Here is a 9,989-nt window from a genome sequence, read left to right as displayed (position 1 = left end):
TAATCGCAATAAAATTAATGTTCAAACGATCCGCAAAAATACAGGCGCCGGAGATGCAGCAAGCCCGGTTGGGGAGAACAGGGCGGAGCCCGGGGTCACGTGACTGTCTAGGCCCGCCCCCCTCTGCAGCTGAAGACTTCCCCTCCCACAGTGACAGAGCCTCTGGGTAGGTGATCGGCACAGTTTCTGGACCTCGCGCCCCGGCAGGTGAGTGGCGACCGGTAACCGGTGGCTGGTTGGGATAGAAGAGAAGAGGTGGGAGGAGGAAGAGAAGAGAGAGTGTGAATGGTGACCTCTGCTGTCTCGGGCTTCCCCCCGCTGTCATCCTGCACCGGCGATGTAATTTCTCCAGTTATCTTGACACCCGCTCCCCCACTGTGGTCGCCCCTGCAGCCTAGGAGTTCACATGTTCACCTTTCCCGGGGCTGGGGGTGAGTGCGGCCATTATGGTTCCCCTTTCGAGTCTTTGGGGCTTCGGGTAGTGGGATTGGTTCAGGCATTCTTCGGGGTCTGCAGTAGCCTCCAGGTCTCAACCCCCAAAGCCTGTTCTTTGGCAGAGGCCTTGTAAGGTCTTTACCTTCAGCCCCGGGCTGGGGAGCGGGGAGATAGGAAAAACCCCGGAGGCAGAGGCGTCTCCTGTGAGACAGGCTTGGGAGAGAATGTCACCGATGTGGCCCTCACTGCGGAGTCACCGTAAAGCTTGCTTCCGAATGTGCATTCTCAGTTAATTCTGAGTTTTTATCTGACATCCTTGCGAGAGGCGTTTTATAGATGTCCACAAGCTTTGAATGGATCTGGAAGGGTAAAAGGTGGCCGTTTACCTTTCTCTTCTCTGACTTAATGGTGCAGAAAAGGAGAGGACAGTTGAAAGAATAAATATATACTACCTTCAAAACAGGAGGTGTTGGTAATGCGACAGTCTAGATTGAATGGGGAGGCGTTGAAAGATGGTGTTGCGGTGTCATGATCTGCAGGAGACCCAGGCTAGCTTATGGAAAAGTGACCTCTCTGAAAGGGAAGTAATTCTTCAGAAACTCATTGGGCTGGAAAGATAATTAAACCAATGTGTTTGACCACAAACTTAAAGGTAAGGAGGTTAAGTCGAGATATTGCTGACTTCATATTTTCTGCCTTTGACATCCTCTTGCCATTTCTCCCTAAAATCCTACTTAATTGCCACTCCCAGTCAGTTCCTTGACTAGTGGTAAATTTATGTTAAGTAGCATTTGTATCCCTCCTTAGCTTTCCCCATTTGTAAAACTCCAGGTGACCTCTTCAGATTTTGATGAACTGTATTTTCTGAAAGTGCAGAAAAGATTGTTTAGGTTTTTACCCAACCCAATGTACTCCCATTTCACATGTAATATAGTAACCAATGTTTTGACCCCAAACAATGTGCCTTAGGGAAGAGTGTTTTTCTGTTTGGGGTTAAACTCTTGTTTATACTGCAAACTCAGCAAGTCCCTTGGTTCTTTTAAGTTGAAAGGCCTTACAGAAATTACAAATTTGATTTTTAAAATTTAAATTACACTTTTTCTTAATCTGAAAAAATTATATTCTTAGTTAAGCCTTAGAGTTTTCTAACCCATGTCATTGAAGAATCCATTAAAAGGACAGCTGAAAAATGAGGAAGATGGAATCATTATCGTTGAGTGGTGGGTATGACTGACTTATTTTTGTTTTTCTGGTATCTTCCAAATTCTCTGCAATAAACTGGTCTTATTTTGTTAAGGGGGAAGTTAAAATTCTAGAGTAATATCACTTTAACAAAATGTTTTACAGTAAGTTCAAAATAGAGAAACTCGCTTATTGATGCTCATTACTAGAAAACATAACCTTAAAGATCTTTCTTGCTTTCTCTAACTAATGACGAAGGCCACTATTATGATTTACGGTTTTAGCATTTTGTGCACATAACTTATATTGGACAAAAGCACTAATTTGTTTGAGATGTTTTTGTATCGGTATGCTTGCTACCGATATAAATATAGTTTTATCCATTAGTTTGCTCCAGAGTGAGGTTCCCTGATCACTAGAGGAGAGAAAAATGTAAGCAGTGTTGCTTCATTGCCCAGGTAACATTCCACCAAATAAGAGGAATTCTTGAAGTCCAAACCAGTCCTGTCTGGGTGAGACCAAAATGGGATAGAGAAAACAGGCTAAAAAGGATTGAGTACCAGAGGAGAGAATGTCAATGTGAAAGAGGTTGAATGAGTTTGCAGTTTTACTTCACAATTCCCCTGATTTTAGGGAACTTACAAAAGCAGTAATTTAGACCACTAATGAAATCTGGAAGATTGGCAGCAGGAATTGGTGACTAAATTGCTACTAAAGTTGAATTTGAAAAAGCGCTTTGACGTTATACACGATTTACACACACAAACAAGTGATGTGAAGTGTGGAAACCATTTCTGAGACTAGCTTTTTATCAATCTATGAGTATTATATGCAGAAATCTTTTTTTTTTTTTTTTAGGCCATGCCACGTGGCTCATGGGATCTTAGTTCTTAGTTCACCGACCAGGGATTGAACTGCCCCCCCACCCCCGCCCTGCAGTGAAAGCGCTAAGTCCTAACCACTGGGCCACCAGGGAATTCCCTATATGTAGAAATCTTAACATTCAGTAGAGAATTGTGCTGTAGTCCAACATAAAATGGCACACAGGGGTTTTTGTGTTCGGGTCCCTGACACCTCTTGTGTGCTTACTCTGAGGTCTTTCTTATATGTCACTGCCTTTGTAGATTATGGCCACCACCAAGATGCTTTCTTCCTCTGTGGGCAGAACTAGGCACTCACTTCTATAGACTACTACACGATATTTTCTATTCTTCTATTTTCATTTCTAGCACATTGTATTTAATTACTGTTTGCTGGGCTGTCCTTAGTAAACTGTTAAGCTCCTAGGAATTCAAGGACAGTGTCTCTACTGTTGTGTCTTTAGCACCAGGATGCTGAAGTACTTGATAGGCATTCAGTAAATTGTTTATTGAATGAGTGTTTGACAGTTGGACAGGGAGATTAAACTACTTTTAAAGTTCTTGCAGATATAGCTCCTACTGAGTTTATGCACTAGGTATTAGCTTTCAAATATAAATTGTTAATAGTAACCATCCAAATCATGGTCAATAGAATAGATATAAACCTCAGATGGACTTTATTAATGTAGTGATAAACTTATTTTCACAACATATGTGTTTGCGTGATAGGGAAGGGAAGAGGAGTGAGTTGTGTTTATTGAAAAAAGGGGCACTGTACAGGCTACACGTGATATAGCCCTAGACTAAAAGTCAGAAAATCATCATTAAGTACTGCCACTTTAGCTATATGCTTTTAAGTAAAGTTGGGGGTGGGGGCTTATGGTTTGATACTTAGGAAACTTTCTATCAAGGGTATTATGATTTCAAGTGAGATAAACCCTAGGTAATCTATGTGAAAGTATTTTTAAAACTAAGTGGTATTTTGTGATCCTATAGACCTGGGTTCAAGTCTGGCCTTACCACTTATTTAAGCTGTGTGACCTTGGACAGTTTACTTAATCTAAGCTTAAATTTCGTGTTTAAATCTATGCCATAGATACTGTTAAATTAGATCATGAATGCAGAGGGCCTAGTACATACTTTGTACATTTGCTGATATCTAGTTTGATTTTATATACTGAATTTCTAAAGGAGACTTTTAGATATCCTATAAAATTAAGCAACAAGTTTGGCGTATGAAGTAAAGAGTAGAATTTGAAATGAGGCTGTTACCAAAAAATAGCAAGAAAAATGTACTTCTAGCAAAGATTCTAAAATAGATTTATTAATAGGAGCTAAGAAATATCAACATAAAGTCTATTATTTTGGCAACTGCAGTGACTTAATATTTTCTATATAAAGATTTTCCAGAGCTTGTGATCATTAATATGTGGAATCAATTTAAGGAAGTATTGTATTTCTAAATTATTATCCCTACAATAGATTATAGAAATATATTAAAATTATACCACCCTATAGAGGTGGAACTTTTGAGTTTAGCTTATATTTAAAATTTCTGCCTCTTATTCTAAATGTTTTTATGCCTTATTTTTATCCTCATTTGAAGTAGGCATAGGAATATAGAGAACACAATGGAGACGTGAACTAGAGTAAAATTCTTCCCTTCCTAGGTTGATGATTCACAAGGTTTGGTGGTTTTGTATTGGAAAATATCAGTAAATTAAACAATAATTGAAGTGTAGCTATCATGAGTTTATGTTTCACCTTAATCCTGAAAAAAATAACTCATTTGTTCTAAGGAAAGATTTTATTAAGAGATTATTGAATATTCTCTTTAATGTCAAGTTTTCTATTATAGTGAAATAAATTATGATCAATAACCATATTTTCCATTTAATTTCTCTGTAGAGACTTTAAAAATTTACTATTTTCTTTGTTTTCTGTTGTGAACTGAAAGTGACTTCGGTTTATATAAGTGTATTATTTTATATATATATAGTATATACATATTATATGTATAGTAAATACATATACATTGTGTGTGTGTTTATAAAGATAGCTGAAATAGATGTATATTTCCATAGTAATAAATCTTTATTTTTACCTGTAACTATTAAAGTCATCTTTAGAATTAGTTACTACTGTGAGTAAAATTATTTAATGATTAATTTATTTGAAACGCCCCTTTATATTTGTTCGTAGTTAGCTCTGTTTAATAAATTTCACAACTGCACTTAGCCTTCAAAATTGGTGGTATTTCATAGATATTTTGAGATTTAGCCTATGATTTTTTTTGTTGCTATTTTTTTGGTGTCAATATTATGACTAGCTACTACAATAAAATTTTCAGTGTTTTTCTGAATCTTAATGCTATCTGTAGAAACGGTTGTTCTTTCATTGACAAACCTTTTTAAAAATTATATCAACAACATGCCATGTTTTATTTCTTTTCTGAAAAATAGTTAAGCTTATTTCATTGAAAATAAAATGGGTAATGCATGATATAATGCAGAAGAGCTCCACATGTGCTTGAGCAATGAAAAACAACCAGACTTTGTTTTGTTTTAGTTATTTCTTAGTTTAATTCTTTTAAGTGTTTATTTAAAAATAAAATAGAGAAGACTAAATTAGAAAACACTTATAAAATTGAAGAAAGGGCATGATACAGAAACTGTATGTGTAGTAATGATTGTATATACATATTGAAAAAGACGGACAGATATGCATCAAAATAAGTCATCTTAGATTAGGAGATTTAAGAAAGTTTTAAAATTTATATTTGAGTTCCTACAATCACTGTTTATTGCTTTGGGCAATAATTTTTTAATTTGGTATGGAGAATTAAGGCATTTAAATGATGATTTCTTCTTAATTACTTGGATATCCTAAGTGAAAATGTTTTTTGACTTATCCAGATAACTGAATACATTATTTAAGTTTATAGGTGCAGGTATGTTTTTAGGCCTCTGTAAGCTCAGCAGAATTTTAAAAAGCAGAAGTAAATCCCAGCGTATAAAAGAATTTAATACATGGTGAAGTGATATTTCAATCCAGTGGGAAGAACTGGGACATATATAGTAAATGTAACTGACACAGCTTGTCTGTCTGGAAGAAATTAACTTGAGCGAGTACTTTGCAACATATGCAGAAACTAGTTTCAAGATGGATTAAGAACTTAAATATTTAAAATAAAATATTAAAAATATTAATTTCTAAAATTTTTTTATATATACAATCTAGATGTAGTGATGAACTTTTTTTTTTTTTTTTTTTTTTTTTTTCAGCGGGATGCTATTTTATTTTATTTTATTTTATTTTATTTTTTTTATTCACACACACACACACACACTGTATTTTATTTTTACAAGACATAAATAGACTGACACCAAGCATTGTACATGGATGACCACAACAAAAGCAACAATGATTGCAATTACCAAACATGAAACACACTCATACTATGTCATAATATTGACATTCAGTCCAGTAATCCTCCACTGTAACAGCTCCTTTACTTTGCAGTGAAAATTGATTCGTATATTCTTTGCCTCTGAGTCCTTGTGGGATTTTTTTTTTTTTTTAAATTCAGACAGAAAGTCACAAAAATTATACTCATCCTCATCAGTTCACTCAGTCCCATGTAATTAATTTTTTTTTCATCTTGATCTTTTGTTAGCACTTTTATGAGTTCATCAGTTTTTCATTAGAGTTCTGAAAATGCTTATTCATTCAGTTCAGCAGTACAGTCAGTTACCAGAAACCTGTACTTGTCAGAGTCTTTTCCATGAATTTCTTGAAGATGAAACCCTTTTATAGGAACATATTTGCAAAATCATCAGAGTACACCCAGAACTGTCTGTAAATGACAAAAGACTTAAAAATGACCACGGTTAAAGATTTGATGAAAGTTCATAATAATGCAGTTGACAAGAAAATTAGTTATTTCTGAGATATACATTTTAAAGTAATAACTAGGATTATTACTTATAACATTATACCAGAACATATAAGATTTTTAGAAATTTCATGTAATGTCTGAAACATTTATATTAACATATTTCCATACATATTTCCATACAAATACAAATATAAGATTTTTAGAAATTTCATGTAATGTCTGAAACATTTATATTAACATATTTCCATACAAATACAAATATAAGATTTTTAGAAATTTCATGTAATGTCTGTAAACCAAGATAGGAAATCTGAAAGTCATAAAAGTAAACATAGGTGTATGAGAACACATAGAAATGAAGAATTTTTCAATGGCAAAAATAGAGGACAAAAGCCAGGTTGAAAAAAAATTGAAATATGTATAACAGATAGAGTTAACATTTGTCAGAACTTTTACGTATTAAGAAAAAGTCCACACAATAGAAACATGGGTAAAGCATATGACCAGAACTTCAAGAAGAGAAATCCAAACATTTAACAAACTTATGAAAAGATGTATAACTTCACTAGTAATCAATATACTAACAATGAAAATTTTTTTCTGATTAGCAGAAATTAAGTGGTAAACTTACTGCTAGCAGGGATGTGTGGTAAAGGATTTTCTCATAAAATGCTAGTGGAGATGTAAATTGTTACAGTTTTTTTAGTAAACAATCAGGCAGTATCTGTTAATATTAAAAATACATATTCTTCCATCCAGCAATCCCACCGTGTGGACTCTTTTCCTTAGAATAAAAACACCAGTAAGTAGCAAGTGTTCACGTGAATGTCGATTGAAGCAGTGTTTGAAGTAGCAAAAACCTGGGAACAAAGGGAATGCCTGTCAGTAGGGGTATTGATATATAACTTATAGATTTTATGTTTTTAAAATCCATTAAAAGTAGGAGTTAAATCCATACTGGTGAATCGAAAGGATTTCCAAATACATCCTAAAAGGATCCATCATGTATCTGAAGTGAGAAAGGCAAAGTTTAGAGAAATATATGTAACGAGATCCCATTTTTGTTAAACAGCTGAAAAGCACCATGAGTTTTGTATGTGCCTATATGATTGTCAACACTGGAAGGAGGAAGTAAGCAAAAGAAAACAGAAAGACAAAGAAAAAAAGGCAGGGTATTCACAATAACACATGCATAAAACTACATGTTTGTGCATATCTGTACAAGTTGAATTGCAGAAAGGATAGTCACCAAAATGTATGTTTAGTGGTTACCTCAGTACATGGATGGGCATTTTAGGTGGTTTTTATTTTCTTACCCTTTTCTGTATTACGTGTTTTTATTTTTACAATGAACATGTAGTGTTTCTGTAATTAGAAAAAACTACCTTTTTTAAAAAGAAGGGACTTCCCTTGTGGCGCAGTGGTTAAGAATCCACCTGCCAATGCAGGGGACACGGGTTCGAGCCCTGGTCCGGGAAGATCCCACTTGCCACGAAGCAACTAAGCCCGTGTGCCACAACTACTGAGCCTGCGCTGTGGAGCCGGCGAGCCACCACTACTGAGCCCGCACTCCTAGAGCCTGTGCTCCGCAGCAGGAGAAGCCCGCGCACCGCAAGGAAGACCCAACACAGCCAGAAATTAATTAATTAATAAGTTAATTAATTAAAAGTAAAAGATCTGTTAGGGCAAAGAAGGAATTAACAAAAGGAAGAATTCCATTTGAAATGGCCAGAAATGGCAATTGTCTGAAATTTTTTTTTGTCTTAATTACTTAGGTATCTGAGGGGAAAGTGTATAAATTACCCTGCTAATTCCATAAATTCTCCTTAATTTTGTGTATGTGATAACCCGTGGGCATACAATAAAAAGTTGTCATTAAAAATGTACAGGAAAGTGATAGGCATTACCAGATAGGGTTACAAATTTTATTTTTGGTATGGATATTAAGTCCTCCAGAAATGTTTTCTGCCTTGGGGATAATAGAGCATATTGCACAATTATGGGTCTGTTACCTGACGTAATCGTATGACGGTCAGCATAAGGGAAAGTCCACATTTGGATTTTGGTGAATAAAAAAACTAGATACAACGTTAACTCTCCTTAGAAAGCTTCAAATAAGAATGCCTGTAAAGAAGCAAAATTAAGTTATTTAATACTTGATTTCAGTCCTTTTAAGAATCTGAAATTAATATATCATTCAAAGCCGTAATAGAAAATAACAGATGCTTTAGAGCAGCGGTCCCCAACCTTTTTGGCATCCGGCACCGGTTTCATGGAAGACAGTTTTTCCGAAGACGGGGTGGGTGGCAGCGGGGGGGAGTGGGGGAGGGGTCAGGCGGTAATGGGGAGCGGCAGATGAAGCTTCGCTCGCTTGCCTGCCACTCACCTCCTGCTGTGCGGCTGGGTTCCGAGGGGTTAGGGACCCCTGCTTTAGAGTGAGATTTGTTGCATGTTTAAAGCATTTGTATTTGTTTCTCGTGTTGATATTTTTTGTTTCCCCTTTTCCTTATCAGTTTTACTAACTTAATTATGTATATGTTCTTTATTGTAAACTGTACACATTTTTCCCCTCCAGTTTTATTGAGATATAATTGACATACAGCACTGTATAAGTTTAAGGTGTACAGCATAATGACTTGACTTACATACATCATGAAATGATGACCACAGTAAGTTTAGTAAACATCCATCATCTCATGTAGATACAAAATTAAGGAAAGTTAAACAAATTTTTTTTTTCTTGTGATGAAGACTCTTAGGATTTACTCTCTTAACAACTTTCATATTTAACATTCAGTAATGTAATTATATATCATGTTATACAGTACATCCCTAGCACTTATTTATAACTGGAAGTTTGTACCTTTTGACCACCTTCATCCAGTTACCCCTCCCCCTGCTCCCTTAGTTCTAGTAATCACAAATCTGATCTCTTTTTCTATGAATTTGTTTGTTTTCGAAGTATAATTGACTTAAAGCAAATACTATGTTAGTTCCTGCTACACAACGTAGTGATTCGATATTTCTATACATTTTAAAATAATCACAATAAGTCTAGTTACGACATGTCACCATACAAAGATATTACATACTTATTGACTATATTCCCTACACTATACATTTCATACCTGTGACTCATTTATTTTGCAACTGGAAGTTTGTACCTCTTAATCTCCCTCACATGTTTCTTTCCTCCCTCAATCCCCTTCCTTCTGGCAACCACCTGTTTGTTCTGTTTCTATTTTGTTTGTTCATTTGTTTTGTTTTTTAAATTACACATATAACTGAAATCATACAGTATTTGTCTTTCTCTGTCTGACTTATTTCACTAATACCCTGTAGGTCCATCTCTGTTGTTGCAAATGGAAAGATTTCATTCTTTTTTACGGCTAATGTTCCATTGTATGCACACACCACATCATCTTTATCCATTTTTCTGTTGATGGACACTTAGGTTGCTTCCATATCTGGGCTATTGTCAGTAATACCGCAATGAACTTAGTGGGGTGCATATACCTTTTCTAGTTAGTGTTTTTGTTTCCTTTAAATAAATAACCAGGAGTGGAATTGCTGGTTCATATGGGAGTTCTGTTTTTCATTTTTTGAGGAATGTA

The 9,989-nt window shown here is 35.3% G+C and overlaps 1 protein-coding gene across 3 annotated transcripts in view; it reads left to right on the top strand.

The window, feature by feature from the left end:
* The first annotated feature begins 28 nt into the window (after positions 1-28).
* The window catches only part of ATP6V1A (ATPase H+ transporting V1 subunit A), a 66,353-nt gene continuing 56,392 nt past the window's right edge, over positions 29-9,989 (top strand). Inside the window, exon 1 of one of the 3 annotated variants that reach the window (XM_036851454.1) lies at positions 29-207. The gene's annotated coding sequence lies outside the window, so the exon portion shown is untranslated. Of the gene's footprint in view, positions 208-1,066; positions 1,088-9,989 lie in introns of those variants that run through there. The other 2 variants (XM_036851453.1, XM_036851456.1) reach the window with 2 other exon arrangements.

Source organism: Balaenoptera musculus, chromosome 4 (assembly GCF_009873245.2).
Source record: "Balaenoptera musculus isolate JJ_BM4_2016_0621 chromosome 4, mBalMus1.pri.v3, whole genome shotgun sequence".
Classification (NCBI taxonomy): Eukaryota; Metazoa; Chordata; class Mammalia; order Artiodactyla; family Balaenopteridae; genus Balaenoptera; species Balaenoptera musculus.
Note: the sequence above shows the minus strand (reverse complement) of the source record. Positions and strands in the feature narration are given on the sequence as shown.